General features: G+C 43.9%; 1 long non-coding RNA gene across 1 annotated transcript; it reads left to right on the top strand.

The window, feature by feature from the left end:
* Window positions 1–1,739: 1,739 nt before the first annotated feature.
* LOC123393877 lies at window positions 1,740–10,959 on the top strand. The gene is made up of 2 exons (XR_006608682.1): window positions 1,740–1,880; window positions 10,810–10,959. It is a non-coding gene; the product is annotated as an uncharacterized LOC123393877 (long non-coding RNA).
* The last annotated feature ends 1,230 nt before the right edge of the window (window positions 10,960–12,189 follow it).

The raw sequence follows: 12,189 nt of genomic DNA, 5'->3' as shown, positions 1-12,189 counted from the left end.
ATGGTTCATCTGTTAAGGTGAGAGAAAGGTCTGTGTGCATCTATGGAGAGGAGGGGTGCAGGGGCGTCCCCATGGGTGAGAGAGACAGCAGCTGCGCGAGAGTGGGACCAGGAGGCAGGACACTTACTTACTGTGAGATGTTAGGAATCTGACCTTGATCCAGAATTTCGTGTGTGTGTGTGTGTGTGTGCGTGCGCGTGTGTGTGTGTGTGATAAAATTAACAAAGATGAATATTTAAATAAAAACAACAATTACTTTTTGCCAAGATGTGATATATTTAAGAAGAACATAATGCCTATGGCTAGTGGCAACAGCAGTGACTGCAGGAGGATGGAGAGGGCCGGCTCATATCCTACATTTGGAGCTGTGAATGCAATACACACCATTGGCAATGCAATCTGGCTGTACCTATTAAAATAAAAAATACGCAGGGGCGCCTGGGTGGCACAGTAGGTGAAGTGCCTGCCTTCGGCTCAGGTCATGATCTTAGGGTCCTGGGCCTCGCATCGGGCTCCCTGTTTGGTGGCAGGAAGCCTGCTTCTCCCTCTCCCACTCCCCCGTTCCCTCTCTCACTGTCTCTCTCTCTCTCTCTCTGTCAAATAAATATATAAAATCTTAAGAAAAAATAAAAAATATGCCTACCTTTGCCTCGATCATCTTTCTCCTGCTGGCCCTTGCAAATAAAGGCACATGAGAACATGTATTATTTTATTGCAGCACTTTTTGGAGGGACAAAAAATTGGAAACAGGGGCGCCAGGTGGCTTAGTGGGCTAAGCCTCTGCCTTTGGCTCAGGTCAGGATCCCAGGGTCCTGGGATTGAGCCCGGCATCCGGCATCATCGGGTTCTCTGCTCAGCGGGGAGCCTCCTTCCTCCTCTGTCTGCCTGCCTCTCTGCCTACCTGTGATCTCTGTCTGTCAAATAAATAAATAAAATCTTTTAAAAAAATTGGAAACAAAGTGTATGACTATCACTAAGGAAATGACCGACTAAACGGTGGAATATTCACATCACAAAAGACTAAACAAGGCAAACTGTTATATAGGTAAAGGGGTAAGTGAGCTTTCTATCAAGGGACTTAGAGAGATTTCCACTATGTATGTTTACTGAGAAAGGATATGCAAAGAATCTTATGCCCCTCCCTTTATTTTATAAAACGGTGAGGAGGAAGTCCTCACGTATATGAGTCTGTCTGACTAAAAGAGCAGGTAGAAGGTGTGAGAGGGCACACAGAAGTTATTAACTTGCTCAGAGCAGGGGGATGAGTTAGCCAGGAGAAGGCAAGAGAAAGGAGATAAGCAGGACCAGGGGCATAAGCTTCAGCAGTAATTCCGGATAGTCGTAGCACCTGTCTAGAGTGGGCTGATGCTTTTCAAATACAGCTTTAAATTTGTGAAAACTAACATATGTTTTTGTATAGCTTTTCTAGTTGTTTTCTAATTATGGAGCTCTGGCAGGGTGGGTGTTTTACCTGAATTAGGGATGCATACTATATATTCCAAGTTAAGCAATGCAAATTCTCTTCTGCAGAAAATTAAACAAACAGTCTTTAATGTAAGCACTGAGACAAGGCCAAACCAGCAGTTCTTTTGAAACCTGGCATTCTTTTTTTTTTTTTTTAAAGATTTTATTTATTTATTTGACAGAGAGAAATCACAAGTAGATGGAGAGGCCGGCAGAGAGAGAGAGAGGGAAGCAGGCTCCCCGCTGAGCAGAGAGCCCGATGCGGGACTCGATCCCAGGACCCTGAGATCATGACCCGAGCTGAAGGCAGCGGCTTAACCCACTGAGCCACCCAGGCGCCCTGAAACCTGGCATTCTGTCTGCTGATCATTATTTGCTGTTCTTTCCCCAACAAATACCTCCAAAGCCAGATGCAGGTAATCTTTAAGATTTATGTAATTTTGGAAAATATAAATTTACGGTTTACATACTCTGTTGTTCTGAAAACAATAATATATGTGCAAATTATGGAAATTAACAATCCGTTTTTGCATATTAATGGTTTCATGGCTTGGGCTTTTTAAGCATAAAAATTACATACCTTCTTTATTTCCAGCATGATTCCCTTATTGATTTGCATTTATTTTTCATTTTCAAAGTTAGGAAAATTAACTTTCAAAAAATCATTTACTAGCAGAAACAATGAAGCTCTTATAAGTAGTAAAATAGAGGGCATTTAATTTTTGCTTAAATAAAGAAGTTTCTCAGTAAGAATGTAAATATGAGGGGTGATGTTTAATTAACTCTCTTCATGGACATTTGCATTTTTAGAGGGGAAAAAGCTTTAAGACAAAGGAATTTTAAAATAATGTTTCTAACTTAATTTATTTATTTGACAGAGACCACAAGTAGGCAGAGAGGCAGGCAGAGAGAGAAGGGGAAGCAGGCTCCCTGCTGAGCCGAGAGCCGGATGCGGGGCTCGATTCCAGGACCCTGAGATCATGACCTGAGCTGAAGGCAGAGGCTTTAACCCACTGAGCCACCCAGGCGCCCCAATGTTTCTAACTTTAATGAAATAGAGGTTTGGCCCCTAGTGGGCAGGGAACTTTTTATCATGCAAAGGACTAGAACCAAGAATAGAGCCCTCTTCCTATGCATCTGGCTCCCTGCCCTTAGACCAGCTTCACTCCTCAGCCCTAGCCAACAAAGGCTGGAAGCAGACCCTTCCAGGCTGATTAGAACAACCACCAAAATTTCTTTGTTCATTTCTAACTTGATCTTTTTTTTTTTTTTTTTAAGATTTATTTATTGGGGCACCTGGGTGGCTCAGTAGGTTAAAGCCTCTGCCTTTGGCTCAGGTCATGATCCCAGGGTCCTGGGATCGAGCCCCGCATTGGGCTCTCTGATCAGCAGGAAGCCTGCTTCCCTCTCTCTCTCTGCCTGCTTCTCTGCCTACTTGTGATCTCTTTCTGTCAAATAAATAAATAAAATCTTTTAAAAAATAAGATTTATTTATTTTGGGGGGGTGTGGGGAGGAGCAGAGGGAGAAGGAGAGTCTCAAACAGGCTTCATGCTAAGCACAGAGCAGGATATGGGGCTTGATTTCACGACCCTGAGATCACAACCAGAGCTGAAACCAAGAGTCGGATACTTAACCAACTATCTCCCCTGGGTGTCTCCCAAATTGATCTTTTATTACTGTCCTCTGACTCAGAAAGTTAGCTCCCTCACCCAAAACCCCCCTTTCAATTCCCCTCACTCCAAACCCCCCCAAACCCCCTTTCCAATTCCACACCCTGTCCCCAAATTCTGATTCTGTTTAGGACCATCCAGACCTGAAACTTGGACCTGGCCTCCCAGCTGTAGTTTGACTTTCTCCTTTCTCAAATGGTTTTGCTCTAGACACTCCCTCTCCTTCGCAGGGACCTGTATCAGCCTTAATAGTGCTAATGGGAAGCTACATCAAATGTAAAATTGTCATCTTTTTTTTTTTTTTAAGAATTTATTCATTTGTTTGGGACAGAGAGAGAACATGTGTGTAAGTTGAGGGAGGGGCAAAGGAAGAGGAAGAGAGAATCTCAAGCAGACTGTTGTGAGCTCAAGCCCAATATGGGGCTTGATCTCATGACCCTGAAATCATGACCTGAGCTGAAACCAAGGGCTGATTGCCTAACTGATGGAGGCACCCAGGCACCCCCAGCACCGCATGAAATGATCATCTTAATGTTACTAGAAGAGTGTTGAATTGACACAGAGCCCAAGTTGAGTGACACTTAAAGGTTAAGGGTCCCCTCAGTGCCATTATATGGAAGTACGAATAAGCAGATAGTCAGGTTGACTACTCGGTGTGTCTCCAGTGTATGGAATTTGGAAAGGCAGTGCCAGACTCACCATCTCTGATCTCTCTCAGGCTTTCCCCTCTGTGACTTGTTGACTCATTGTTTCCTCTAAAGATGTGAGTAATGTTAGCCAAGTGTCTGATTCAGCTCTTCCCAATTGGACCTGTGAGGCAGCTTTCTGAAGATATCATATTTCACTCATGATGTATTGATTTTATTGCTGTAACTGGAACAGTTTCGGGTTCTTCAGGTTTCGGAGACCATTTGTTCTATCCCTAAGTAGCAGGGTCGAAGCTCCCATTTCCACCCCACAGTTGACCTCTATGCTTTGGACTATTGCGCAATTCCTGCCAATCATCTCTTCGGCTCATAACTTTTTTTTTTATGCTGCTTTTCTCTCCTTGCATTGCATAAGTGCAGAGTCTCTAGGATTATGTTCCATAACTTTAGCAAGTTGAGCAGAAAGAAGACATTTCTTTCCCATTAAGCTCAGCCGACATCCCAGCATTGGGTCTTTGGACTTGGCTTGGGTTCCTCACGTATCTCTTAAATAATCACTGTGACAGGGGGTGCCTGGGTGGCTCAGTGGGTTAAGTTCTGCCTTTGGCTCAGGTCATGATCCTGGGGTCCTGGGATTGAGCCCCACATCGGGCTTCCTGCTCAGTGGAGAGCCTGCTTCTCCCTCTCCCTCTGCCTGCTGCTCTGCCTACTTGTGCTCTCTCTCTCTCTTTCTGTCAAATAAATAAACAAAATCTTTTTTTTTAAAAGATTTTATTTATTCATTTGAAAGGCAGAGATTACAAGTAGGCAGAGAGGCAGGCAGAGAGAGAGAGGAGGAAGCAGGCTCCCCGCTGAGCAGAGAGCCCGATGTGGGGCTTGATCTCAGGACTCTGAGACCATGACCTGGGCCGAAGGCAGAGGCTTTAACCCACTGAGCCACCCAGGCGCCCCATAAATAAATAAAATCTTAAAAAAAGAAAAAACCTTAATAATCACTGTGACAAATGCTCTTGGAGACTGAGAGCCAGAATGAAGCGGTTGGGGGTGGGGAGTCAAACCCACCCAAACATGGGATGAGGGTGGGGGAGGAATAGCTCCCAAAGGAAAATAACGTTCATGCAACCAGAGGGAAAATGGATGCTGAGAAATCAAACAGAACGAAACAAAACAGATGTTCGCTGTGCTTGGACATCAGCAAAGAAAATTACTGAGCAGGAAAGAAAACAAAATCCACTTCTTTTTTTTTTTTTTTCCTTAAGATTTTATTCATTTATTTGACAGAGAGAGAGAGGGTGAGAGCACAAGCAGGGGGAGTGACAGGCAGAGGGAGAGGGAAAAGCAGGTGCCCCACTGAGCAAGGAACCCATTGCTGGGCTCCATCCTGGGACCCTGGGATCATGACCCCAGCTGAAGGCAGATGCTTAACCAACTGGGCCACCCAGGCAGCGCCCAAAAAATCCACTTTAAAAGTAATGCACACTGATACCCTGGCTTCTAGATCTGTTTCTGCAGAGGGCTGCTCCCCTGGCTGTCATTCTCCTGAGGTCCCCGGTTGGCAGGAGCAGCTTTGAGAGAACAGGTGATACATGTGGGAATCCCTGACCCTAAACTCCACCCAGGGTGCAGACCCTCCACTGTCCCCTTTTTTCCTTCTAAACTGAGGGCATCCCTCCTGTCTCCTCATTTTTCCTTTCTCTACCATCCTAGTCCTCTTTCTGCAGACCCTTAACTTGGCTCAAAGGAAGGTATGACTGAGCTCTTTACCTTCCAATGGTCTCAAACTCTTCTGTCTGGAATTCTTTGAGGACTTTGGTTTGGTATGATCAAAAGGCCTACTGAAAACTTTTTTTCCCCAAAATCAAAAGAGCAGCCTCAAGCCTCCAATGAGATCTGCCTCTGTCTCTAGATAAGAAGACAGCCTACGTCAGTTTGGACTACTGTCTGCCTAAAACAGAGAAAAGCCCAATATTGTGGCTTCAACAAGATAGAAGCTTATCACTCTTTCCAGTAAAAGAAGTCTAGAGATAGGCTCTCCAGGGTTGATTTGGCAGCTCTCAGGTCTTCAGAGACACGGCATTTACTGTTTTGCTTCTCTGCCCAGATGATCACTTGCTGGCCACAGGAGGGAATAAAGAGAAAAGAGAGAAACAAAGCCTGCCACTTTTTTTTTTTTTTTTTTTTTTTTTTTTTTTTTTTTTTTTTTTTTTAGAACTTCCCAGAAGTCCTCAGCTACTCTGTGCTTACATCTCCTTGCCCTAAGATAGTTGCCACATCTCATGACAGGTAACTGTGAGAGAGCCAGAACATATAGACTTTTCAGTGAGCCCTCTAACTGAGAGGAAGGACAAGAATGAATGGTGGAGGAGGCTGCTGGCACTAGTGGTAGATGTCACACGATTGGTGACTTCCGGCCAGCAAAGTGGCCGACGACGATGGCCCTGCCTCCCTGCCATGCTGCTTGGATTCTGGATTTCCAAGAGGCCTCTTTGCTGTCTGGGCACTGCTCTCAGTCCCTTATTTGAGGTCATATTCTGCTAGTTCATCCATGGTACCTAAAATTTAGTCAGTACAATATTTGGATTCCGTCACACAGCATGTTTGACAGCTCTGAAAAATAGGTTTGGGCCATTTTAAGATCTTGCTTTTAAGAAAGGAAGGCACATAAAAGTCAGGAAAAGGTTTTCATTTGGAAGAGGTCATAAATACGTGACATCTAGACAACATAAAGAGCAATATGCAGGATCGTTGTGGTGACGACAGTGTGGTGTGTCACGTCAGTAACTGTGTCACATCAACGTGATAATGTGCTGTGGTTTTGTAAAATGTTGCCATTGGGGGAAACTAGGGAAAGGGCTAACCGCATCTCTCATCTTACAACTAGATAGGACTCTGTAGTTGCTTCAACAAAAAAATTTGGGGTGCCTGGGTGGCTCAGTGGGTTAAGCCTCTGCCTTCAGCTCAGGTCATGATCTCAGGGTCCTAGGATCGAGCCCTGCATCAGGCTCTCTGCTCGGCAGGGAGCCTGCTTCCCTCTCTCTCTCTCTCTGCCTACTTGTGATCTCTCTGTCAAATAAATGAATAAAATCTTTTAAAAAAATAAAATAAAATAAAAAATTTAATTTTTTTATTTTATTTTTTAATTTAATTTTTAATTTTTTTAATTTTGCAGAAGTCAACAGCATTTCATTGTAAATTATATCTCAATAATTTTTTAAATCAATTGCATTTCAACCTGGTGCCTTTAACAATGACATATTTAGTATGCAGTTTCACTTAGTCTTATCAATGTTTTTCCTTTCAAGTATTAAAGAAACAAGGAGGAAAAGTCAGTTTAATTCTCAGGAAGAAGGTCTCAATTTTTGAAAACATTTTATTCTGAATATTTGAAAGTATATATAAAAGAATATAATTAAACTCCATGTACTCATTACCCAGTTCAACAATTACCACCCTTTTGTTAGTCTTATTTTATCTATTTGCCTTGCAATTTTTCCCCCTGGTGGATTATTTTTAAAACAAATTCCAGACATTATATTACTTTAGCTTTCAATAAAAGCTATTTTTAAACTCCGTGATCCCAAGCACAACAAACAAGGGAGATAAAACTCCATAATTTCAAATTACTAGAACTAGCAACTTCCACATGCTGAAAAAATGTGCAGTCACGGGGCGCCTGGGTGGCTCAGTGGGTTAAAGCCTCTGCCTTCAGCTCAGGTCATGATCCCAGGGTGCTGGGATCGAGCCCCACATCGGGCTCTCTGCTCCATGGGGAGCCTGCTTCCCCCTCTCTCTCTGCCTGCCTCTCTGCCTACTTGTGATCTCTGTCAAATAAATAAATAAAATATTAAAAAAAAAAAAAAGTGCAGTCACAGATTCCTGGGAACGGAAGTGAGAGGGTGGATACACAAAGAGAAATCTACAGAGCAGGGATGCAGAATGTGGCAAGCAAAATATTGCCCCCCACAAAATGTCCCTCGTAATCCTGTGATTATGTGTGAGTCTGTGAATAAGTTACTTTAAAGGAAAAGGAGGAAAAAGATTGCAGATGGAATTAAGGTTGCTAATTGGCTGATTTTAAAGTAGGGAGATTGTCCTGGGTTATCTGGGTGGGTCTCATGTAATCACATGTTCCTTACAAATGTGAGAGGAAGCAGATGGGGGGCCACCGAGAGATGACTGTGAGGGAGAGGACTATGAGGGCCAGAGTGATGTAAGGGGAATCGACCTGCCATTGCTGGCTTGGGAGATGGAGGAAGGGGACCAGGAGCCAAAGCATGCAGAGGGCCCCACTAGAGAACATAGCCTTGCAGACACCTCTCTTTTCAGTAAGACCAGCGCTGGGCTTTTCCCCTGAAGAACTCTAAAATAAGAAATTTGTATTGTTTTAAAGCCATCCCAGCTCTGGTAATTTGCTGGAGCTGTAACGTGACACTAACGTACAGAGTGAGAGGCCGTCACCAGTAGGCAACTTGAAGGGGACAAGCGGGAAAGGGTGTCTTCAGATATCTGAGTCATTTAAATAACCGGGAAATAATGTAGTTACACCAGCTCCTCGGAAGCAGGGTCCCACGGATGGCAAGAGCCTCAGTTTTCAAGTCCTGCTCTTGTGCTAAGAGTGTGAGTCAGCAGTGTGCTCTAAAATTTGAAAATGGAACAAAGGGACTGTACACCCCCTGCTGGTAGATAGGAAACAGAGTTTTCCTGTTTGGGATTCTGGCTTTCTCTCGCTTTCCTTGTAAATAAATAGTGGGAAGAGAGTAGATAGGAAACAGAGTTTTCCTGTTTGGGATTCTGGTTTCCTTGTATATAGTGGGAAGAGAGTAGGCTAGTCCAAGCCTTTGCGGGGGGGTGGCAATGTCTGGACAAACTGAAGTCTGAGCCCCATGCAGACTGTGGAATACCGATGGGGCCAAACCGAGCTGGTTATGCTCACAATACATAATTGGAGAGGTGCCTCTTTAGATTTGTTTGTTGTTTCAACAGAACTTTTCCTTTTAAAGAATTCAATATAAGAGACGCTACGAGAAAAACATCTTTTCCCAGTTAAGATGTTTGCAAGTTCAGTTGAAGAAAAACAAGCTAGCCTCTAGCATGCTTACTCAACATCTGTTCAAAGACATAATGTAATAATTAGTGTGTTACTCAGTTTCTGAAATTTTAGTCAGAAATAATCCCTTCGTCCATGACAAGGAATTAATGAGAGAATTCTTAAGAATTCTTAAGAACTGTCATATTTCTGATTTTTTAAAATTAAGAAGTGATTTATATATTTTTTTAAAAATCCTGAAACGATTTTCGTTTTCCTGATTTGTTCCATGCAAAAGAAGGTTGTTTATCAGCGGATTAAGCTTTTTCATTTGGGTGTGGAAACTTCATTCCCTCTCTTCCAACGGCCTTCTCATATTCTGGGCAAACCCATCAAAGCATGGTGGTTAGAGGTATAGAGATTCGGAGGAGCAGGAAAGAGAGGGTGAAAGAGAAGGAAGAGGTTCTACAGTTCTAGAGTGTAGAATTGTTTCATATATATATTCTCAATAAGATGCTTATACTTAATATGACATATTTATGTCTATTATTATATTATATTTATATAATATATATCTATTACATAGATACACAAAAGAGAGAGCAAGTGAGCTCTGCATTAACTAGGACTGTCTTTAACGAAAGTAACAAAACCCATCGAAGCTAGGATGAGTTCATCTTTTCCAACAGCAGATTTACTTTTTTTTTTTTTTAAGACATTCACACTTACTCATAATAGGATTTTGTATCCCACCACCTCCTTCTCAGTAACCTCACCACATACTTGGTGATAACTTACTCCTTTGCCTGTTTAGAGAGTGTCCACCATGCAAGGACACTCTTAACACTGGGGATTCAGTGCATACGTTAGAAAGGATCTCTGCTTTCTTTTAACTTACAGTTTAGGGGGAGAGGGGAAAAATGGCTTGAGAAAATTTCCAGTTGAGGAGACTATTTAGATAGAGTGGTCTGGGAAGAATTTCTGAGGAGGTGATGTTTAAGCTGCAGAGAATGCCTGTAAAGGAGGGGGTTGTGGAGCGGTGGGTGGCATTCCAGGCAGAAGGAGAGTGTGCAGAAAGAGCTTGGAGAATGTGATGGATTGCAAGGAGACTACCATGGTGAGTGTAGTGAGAGATGAAGACGGGACATGAGAGGAAAGGTGAGTGGGTGCCGGGCAGTTGCCCATCACAAAAAGTCTCTCAAGCCATGGCACGTCATTTGGATTCTGCCCTGAGGTCATGAAGATTTTCAAGCATAAGAGTCATCAAATTAACGTGTTGAGGTGACCACTCTCGCTGTTTTGTGGAGAGCAGGTTGCCAGGACCCAGGAGACATGTAGGAGCATATGGAAGCCATGTAGCTGAGGCTGAGGAGGCATGGCCTGAGGTGGGGGAAGCTGAGGTGGAGAAGAAGGGATGGATCTTGGAGGTAGACTGGCCAGGACGCAGCAGTGGGTTGGACATGTGCATGTGTGAGAAAGACTGGAACTAGGGTTCACTCTTAGACTTCTGGTTTGAGCCTCTGGATGCCCAGTGGAACATGTCAATTGAAATGATTTGGGCCAAAGTGAAAGAAGGCTTTGGCTGAAACCAAAAGACATGTGTGGGTTCATGTGAGTTCGGAGGGAGGACAGTCTTTGGGGTCACTTCAGCAGTTCTTGAGAATCTGGCTTGTGGTTTGAGATCTATGTGTGAGTTTTCAGGCCTAACTGTAGGCCACCACCGACGCTCTACCTGGCAGGCCTCCCCCGGAGTGACTGCCCTCCCACACAGCCAGTGTATTGCAGTCAGGGACTTGGGCCCCTGTGCCTCCCAAGCTTCTCCTGTTTGCATTCCCAGCCCCAGGGCGTCCATTCCTATCTCCTAATCTGAGGCCTCGGCAGAGAGGTCTTCTTTAGTCTCCTCGCTGAAGCCACCTCATTGGGGAAGGAGGAGTACTTTTCTACACTAAAGGAGGAGTACTTTTCTACACTGACGTCTTCCCCTCGTTCCTCTCTCCCCAGGGCCCACAAAACTGCATGAGCCTTTTGTTCAGTGAGATCACCTGACCCTTTACCGGTAGTACCTTGTTCCATGGGAAAGTGAAGCAGAAGCAGTCAGTGCTTTCTCTGGTTTTAGCCATCATGGTAAGCTGATTAAAGGTTTAACTCTCATTTTTTGGCTTCCTGCTTTAATCGGCGACTCTGATACCTGACCACTCTGGCTCCCACCTGGGGCCAAGTGCTCAGGCGTTTGCTTTCTCTTTCTCTCTCTCTCTCTCATTCCTCTCCCACCGTTCCCCACCTCCAGCCCCACACCAGCTCAGGTGAGCTCCTGACAGATCTGCTTCCTTTACTCCAAAGGCCTTTCAGCTTTGCCCTCCCGCATGTCTTCACTTTGGCCTACAGATGATGGTGAGATGGCTCTAGTAGTTCTGACACCAGTCAGACCCAAGACGTGACCTTGACTACTCACCTATTTGTGCTCAGCCTTAACTCAGGTCTCTTAACTCAGGCAAGAGACCTGAAGGAAACCAAAGCTACCCTTCAAGCAACAATGACGGCCTGGAAGAAGAGCTGGCCAGGACGGCCCAAACCAGTCTGAACTTAACAGGGCCTCCCCTCAAGTGTATAATACACTATTATTAGCTATAATCACCTGGCTGCACAGTGGGTCTCCGGAACTTATTCATCTCACAACAAAGTGTGTACCCTTCAACTAACAAAGATCTTTTGATTCAAGTCATTTACACAACAACACATATTTGCCCTTTGTGCCAACTCCCTCCACACTTGAAATTTGCACAGAGCAGATATCCTAAGTGTTGTTACCAAACACACACACACACACACACACACACACACGCACACGGTAACTATGTGAGGTGATGGATATATTAATTAGCTTGTTTGTGGTAATCATTACACAATACATATCAAAGCAGCATGTTGTATATCTGCTACGGCCTGAATGTTTGTGTGTCCCCCCAAATTCATGTGTTTAAATCCTAGTGCCCAATGTGTTAGTCTTAGGAGGTGGGGGGTTCATGTTTACGTTGTGAAGGTAGAGCCCTTATGAAAGGGATCAGTGCCCATGTAAAAGAGAGCCCAGAGAGCTAGCTTACCTCTTCTGCCATGTAAGCTTACACCTAGAAGGCACAGTCTACAAACTAGGAGATGGATTCTCACCAGACACTAAATCTGCTAGTGCCATGACCTTGAACTTCTCAGCCTCCAGAATTGTGAGAAATAAATGTTTGTTGTTTATAAGACACCCAATCGAAGGCATTATTTTTTGTCATAGGAGCCTGAATGACTAGGACAAGACCTTAAATATGTTCAATTTTTATTTGTCAATCACACCTCAAAAAAGCTAGAAAATACATTTTTTTTAATTTTTTTATT

The sequence above is a fragment of the Mustela putorius genome, unplaced genomic scaffold, assembly GCF_011764305.1.
Source record: "Mustela putorius furo isolate JIRA1106 unplaced genomic scaffold, ASM1176430v1.1 tig00001059_pilon_pilon_pilon, whole genome shotgun sequence".
Lineage (NCBI taxonomy): Eukaryota > Metazoa > Chordata > Mammalia > Carnivora > Mustelidae > Mustela > Mustela putorius.
Note: the sequence above shows the minus strand (reverse complement) of the source record. Positions and strands in the feature narration are given on the sequence as shown.